This window comes from Eschrichtius robustus, chromosome 2 (assembly GCF_028021215.1).
Source record: "Eschrichtius robustus isolate mEscRob2 chromosome 2, mEscRob2.pri, whole genome shotgun sequence".
In the NCBI taxonomy this organism is placed as follows: domain Eukaryota; kingdom Metazoa; phylum Chordata; class Mammalia; order Artiodactyla; family Eschrichtiidae; genus Eschrichtius; species Eschrichtius robustus.
This window is the reverse complement of record NC_090825.1, coordinates 163171160-163176672: the sequence shown is the minus strand read 5'-3', so window position 1 is coordinate 163176672 and position 5513 is coordinate 163171160. Positions and strand designations below refer to the sequence as shown.

The 5513-nt window shown below is 35.5% G+C and overlaps 2 pseudogenes; both read right to left on the bottom strand.

Annotated features, from left to right (window-relative positions):
• Positions 1–1182: 1182 nt before the first annotated feature.
• On the bottom strand, positions 1183–1547 carry LOC137758693 (non-histone chromosomal protein HMG-14 pseudogene; annotated as a pseudogene).
• Positions 1548–2950: 1403 nt separating this feature from the next.
• On the bottom strand, positions 2951–3570 carry LOC137758692 (PHD finger-like domain-containing protein 5A pseudogene; annotated as a pseudogene).
• Between the last annotated feature and the right edge of the window lie 1943 nt (positions 3571–5513).

Here is a 5513-nt window from a genome sequence, read left to right as displayed (position 1 = left end):
AACTCAATTAGGAAAAAAAAAAAAAAAGATTACCTTCACTCAGGATTTATTTGGCATCTCTTCTTATCCCAAGTCTTTTTGAACAGTGTCTATGAAGTTACATACACTTTGCTTGAAGGAAAAGAAGAAGTGAGTAAAATGCTTCAATGAGAAAATTTTAAAAAAACACTATTTTAATTCCTGATGGTAAATTAATTGTATTGTCTCTAAATATAAATGCATCTTTTAGTATAAAAATGTATATTTTACAGAGTCAGCTATCCTATACCAGTAGTGCATGTTACTACTGTTGGCAGATGCATATGTAACCTAGATAGGGTAAGGGAATTATAAAATAGTAAGTCATTTATTAAAAGGCTATCCTTCTATATCTTTTTTTTTCTTTCATAATTGAGATTTTATTGGTTGTTTTGAGGATCAGTACACAGACATTTCAGTTTGTACACAATTCTCAACATACGTACCAAAAACCTAAAAAATCATGTAGTTGTGATTCTTTTCTGAACAGTTATTCCTGTGACTTTCCAGCTTAAAATGTGGGGGCAAATTTTCCTTTACAGGATATCAAGTACCAATATCTTCAAATATTGATATGCTGTTACATCGTAAGTACCGCTAATTCACAATTTAATGTCATATACACTACATACTCGAATTGTCAATCGTTCACAGCACATTAACAGTTACTAGAAGAACTGGACCACCACGACCAAAGATGTTACAGAGTGCACAGAATTCTGCCCAGGAGAGCCAAGATCAAGGGGTGAGTGGTTTGCTTTAGGAAACAATTCTACCAAAAACAACGTGGGAAGAGAAGTAATTTAAAGTGTTTAAGACATTAACTGCACAACTGACTCCAAACTGCCATTTAGTATGCTTTGTATTATAGGATATAAAAGCTACCCCCCATCTGTGGAATGTTAAGCTGACACCCAAGACAATCAAAGCCTCCCATATTCAATATCCCTCAATTTTCTGGTTGTACCAAAAAATAAACAACCAGCAAATGATTTCACCTCTTAAAAAAAAGCATTTACACTTAAAAAATGGGATGAGGTGGGATTCCTTCCTTTTTAAAAATGTTTCTAGAGCTACTAAAAAACTTGCATTTACAAAATAGTTTATAAAAATATTCCTCTGGATCATACAAGAAGGGAGACAGGGACCACTGATAGGACCGGTGTGTGATATTAATCAGACTTGGCTTCTTTCTCTCCTGCTTCATCAGAAGCTGGGCTCTCCTCATTTTTAGTTTCTCCATTTTCTGCAGGGAAGTCTTCTTTAGTCTCTTGGTTAGCCACTTCAGCTTGTTTTCCCTTTGCTCCCCTTTTCCCTTTTGTTTGCACTTTTTTGTCGGAAGGTTTATCCTTTCCTGCCGCCTTTTTTGGCTTCGTTTCCACTTTTGCAGGAGCCGGTTTAGCTGACGACCTCGCCGATCTCCTCTTGGGCTCCTCCTTCGCCGCCCCCTCGGCGGAGCTGACCTTCCTCTTGGGCATCGTGGCGGCGGGGCGGGCGCGTGCCGGGTGCCTGCGGGCCGCGGCGCGCCGAGAGCCCCTTCTATATCTTTAATCCTCTCAGTGTGATGTTCTCCCTCGAACGGATAGTGTTATTACAGCGCCAATAAAGACTTTAGACACTCAGTAAGAATTTCGAAATTTTGAGTTACTTCCAATTGGCTACTCTTCTTGTTTACAACCAAACAACTTGGTATGTGATTTCTTGAAGTCCAAGACCGCATGAAGTGAGTATTTGGTTCCGTTTACCCGCTCCAAAGTGAAAATTAACATGCAAGAAAGTAGACATAATCATAGACTGTTGTTTTAGTATTAATATAAAATGTTATTTTACCTCATGTTGTTCAAATGATTTCCACAAATGATAGTTTATATAATAGTCCATAATTTGGTGAAAATTATATTTTCTTTTTTTAAAATTAATTAATTCAATTTTTTTAAAATTTTATTTTATTCATTTTTTATGCAGCAGATTCTTATTAGTTATCCATTTTATACATATTAGTGTATATATGTCAATTATATTTTCAATATTTTAAGTACTGAAGACTTTTTAAAAACACATTTACAGATGTGACTGACAACTTATTAAAAAACTGCATAGATTTTTTTTACATGAAGAGTCAATTTATTCAACTGAAATAACTAGTAGGATCTTAAAATCCAAACTGCTCAAAGTTTAACCAGTTTTAACTCAAGTACTCACCTTTTACACTGTTTAAGTATTATGAATAACAAGCATATCAAATATGCAGTCCTTTGTGCTTAATTAAGACTAGGAGTAAAAGATGCATTTTCCCTAATGTATCTTTTTTCAACAAAATATATTAAATTGTTATATTTATTTTGATAAAGTCAAAAGTTTTACACTTACACATTTTAAAAAGATTCCTATTTTGAATCTTCAGAGGCAAATAAATACATAAGTAAGTAAGTAAGCAAATAGATAAATCCCACTGTCCATGTTAAAAGATATTCAATGGCTATACATTCTGGGTATGTATATTTTTTAATTCAAAAATTGAGCCAAGGTTTTCTTTTCTTTTTTTTAAATGAATCCCAATACCTTTATTTTGAATCACAAATTCCTGGATGACTAAAATTCCTAGAGTTAAAATTAAATTGGGAAGGGGCTGACTACCAGAAAATAAACACCTACTTTATGAATACAATAGCAACAGAAAGGGTTTCCAATTTTTAGAAGAAAAATCACCTGAAGCAGCACCACCTGGTGGGTGTTACAAGATGAAATGCCCACACTGACTGTTCTGAGAGCCCCCACCGCACTGCAGATGTTTCATCAAGGACAGCTGCCGTCAGAGCTGCTGCAAGGCCATGTTTCTCACTGCAGCCAGCCTCACAGCCAGCTCCTCAAACAGAAGACTGAAATGATATATCAATCATTCCTGTTTTAGAAGCTTTTGGTGTACAGAACTTCTCGATGTGGATTAACACAGACTTGCTTCTTGAATTTAAGGAATGCCATGAACCAATCTATTAATTTGTCTGTGGTACAGTCTGCCAGAGTGCTCTGCGAAGAATCTTTTTTTCCATTCCTACCATGGCTGGGTGAGAGGAGAGGAAAGGGTGGAAAGGTGCCAGTGTACTATAGGCAATTCAGGTGATGCTGTGTGCACCATTTCCTTTCTGTAGGCATTTCTTTTGGCAGCTGCAGCAGCTTGACGGGGGGAGGAAGAGGCAGCCCACCAATCACCTCTTCTTGAAGCCATATTTTTTGCATTCATAAAAGAGATCTGTCTTAGAGCTCCCCAAATTGACAATCTTTGGGCAACCATCTCTATCTTTCTCCTGGATGGTGCACTCCTTACAATAATAGGGATCCGAAACCCCGGGGCCTCCACAGATCCCACAGCGTCCCTGGTAAGAGCCATAGTTAACATTCATCACATATGTGCACCAGGGTGCAGGGATGCACATAGGAGTCACAGATCACACGCTTGCCATCACATTTTCCACACAGTCCTCCAATGGCAACACCAGCCTGCTTGCGGCAAAAGATCAAGTCCGGGTGATGTTTAGCCATAGCTCCCTCTATGCCACCGGAAACCCTCTTTTCTTTTTTTTAATGGAAGGATATATCACATCAGATACATGTGGTAAGTACATAAATCTGGTATTTAAAAGTATTGCTCTATTTCACTTATTATTTATATTGAATTACAATTTTGAATAAATTATTCTGTAATTTTATTTTTACCTGTATTGCAAAACAAGGCTGATGTTGTGTCTTGTAAAGAAAAGTGCCTGGTCAACATCAAACCTTTCAACTAATTATTTGGCATCAAATAAATCCAATTTTTTTTTCAGAAATACTAGCTATAAATTGTAATTTTTTCCCTCAAAATATCACCAGAAATTTCTTTATGTAGATGGAAGCATTGCACATAGAAATATCCAGAGTGACTCATCTTCTCTTGATGTCAGGTCCATACATTATCAATGAACTAAGGAGGTTAAATAGCCCACAACAATTTCTCTACCATAGTGAGTTGTGACAACTTATAATTCCACCTGTACTGTCCTCAGAGAAGATGTCCCTTGTTTGCCTCTCTCCTCCTTTAGGTAGACAGTAACATAATCATTCCGTTGTCCTTCAAATACCCAAATAAATAAGTCTGTCCCCTTAGAAACAAACAATAATATCAGTCAACTTCATAATCATTTGTTTATCGGCACAAGATTCCTCCACCTTGACAGTTCAAAAATTGCCATGTCAATATCCCAGTTCAGAATTTAATAGATGTGACTATAGAATATCTGTCAATTAAGATCCAGAGCAAGTGTACTTCTTTCCTGACTTCACCATTGTTTAGTGACCTCAGATATGTTACTTGACCTTTGGTTTTTCATGTATAAAATGGGATAATAAGAGGATGCATGTATAGGGTTTTGTGAGGATAATGTTAATTAATTATTGCAAATTCATTAGGACAGTGAAAGATGCACAGGAGAGAATAAAAGTTTCACAATGTGGAGTTGAGCTTGAATTTTATGACTAAATATAATTAGGACTATGAATTGATCTATATAGTTTTGTTTTACCTTCTGGTCATATCACACACACAAACTAGAGACTTATGTAACAGCCAACATATATTTTTAATGAACTACATGTGTGACTCTATTTCCTTAATATTATATCACCCACGTACATTAAGTTTCTGGGTCTTTTTCAACTAGAAATATGCATCTACCTTTGTGAATTTTGTACATTTGTGATAGTATTGCACATATCTTATTAAAGTAACCCTGAGCACTCTAATTGCAAAATTATTCTCATTTTTCTATATATAGAGAGGCATATATAATGTTTCTCAGAAGCTGAGCTTAATTTGGGAATGATACATCTAGCTGAATTTTAGTTACTGGGGAGATAATTAGGTCACACTGTGAGGTTAGTTAGGTTAGGTCACATGGTGAGATTCGTTTGATGTAGTATTGGTTGTAGTGTTAGCCATTGGATTTTTCTAATGTGTATTTGTATATCAAACTTGTGTTATTATTTATTGATTACTTTCTATGTGTCAGCCAGAATTCTAAGTACTTTACCTTTATATTAAATCCTCAGGCCTGCTAATGTCCCTACCAGTAAGGCACTGTGAATAACACTGCTTCAGTGCCTGTGATCATAGCCACCATGTTTTACATCCACACAACTTTAATATCACTAAAGTTTTGATTTAGAATTTTTTACTCTACTTAGAAAAATTTTAAATATAGTGTGAAAATCTAAATTCAACAGAAATCAGCATTTGAGAGGGACTTCAACACACCTCAAAATCATTACAACAACCATGTAATTAGAAAGCCCATCTCTCCTTTCACAACTGTGCTCATTTGTGCAAAAGTTACCAAAATATTCAGAAAACGGGTAAAAAACCCCAATTATTAGCATTATAATTACTAAAAAGGGCATAGTGTAAAAACAATTTTGGAATTAATATGTATTTTTTTTCTCTTAAATTCAGTCTTTTTTTA